This window comes from Nycticebus coucang, chromosome 3 (assembly GCF_027406575.1).
Source record: "Nycticebus coucang isolate mNycCou1 chromosome 3, mNycCou1.pri, whole genome shotgun sequence".
NCBI lineage: Eukaryota > Metazoa > Chordata > Mammalia > Primates > Lorisidae > Nycticebus > Nycticebus coucang.
This window is the reverse complement of record NC_069782.1, coordinates 120,458,871-120,459,571: the sequence shown is the minus strand read 5'-3', so window position 1 is coordinate 120,459,571 and position 701 is coordinate 120,458,871. Positions and strand designations below refer to the sequence as shown.

Sequence of the window (701 nt, the reverse complement as noted above, 5' to 3'; positions counted from 1 at the left end):
AAATTAGATCCATCATTATGTTTTATATGTGGTAAGAAGAATGGCCTTATGCTTTCTTTACTTAGAGCTTAAATAAAATCTCACATGGTATGATCTCTGTTCTCTATATTTATCTTTCTTTATAATAATGCCACACTGTTGTGGTTGCTTTCACTTATAATTAAGTCCTAATATGAGGTACTGTAAGTCCTCCAACTTCTTTTCATTTTCTTTTTTTTATTAAGTCATTTGTACATAGATCATGAACACATTTATACCATTATGGGATTCAAGGTGTTGATTATTTGTACAAATTGGAGTGCTTATATCCTACTAATCAACATAAAAAATACGGAACGCTTCATGAATTTGCATGTTATCCTTGCGCGGGGGCCATGCTAATCTTCTCTGTATCGTTCCAATTTTAGTATAAGTGCTGCTGAAGTGAGCACTTCTTTTCATTTTCTATTAAATAGCTGGTGGAATGCATCTTAGTTCAAGTGACAGATATATACATGCATGCATACACAAATACAGACATAACTGTGTCCTGAGTCTCTACTCAAAAGGTCATCATAGGCCAAGCACAGTGGCTCACACCTGTCATCCTACTACTCTGGAAGGCTGAGGTGGGCAGATCCTTTGGGCTCAGGAGTTTGAGACCAGCCTGAGCAAGAATGAGACCCTGTCTCTGCTAAAAATACAAAAAAGAAAAATTAGCT

General features: G+C 36.2%; 1 non-coding gene across 1 annotated transcript; it reads right to left on the bottom strand.

Moving 5' to 3' along the window:
• Positions 1-324: 324 nt before the first annotated feature.
• On the bottom strand, positions 325-431 carry LOC128582714 (U6 spliceosomal RNA). Its single transcript, XR_008379161.1, has one exon. It is a non-coding gene; the product is annotated as a U6 spliceosomal RNA (small nuclear RNA).
• Between the last annotated feature and the right edge of the window lie 270 nt (positions 432-701).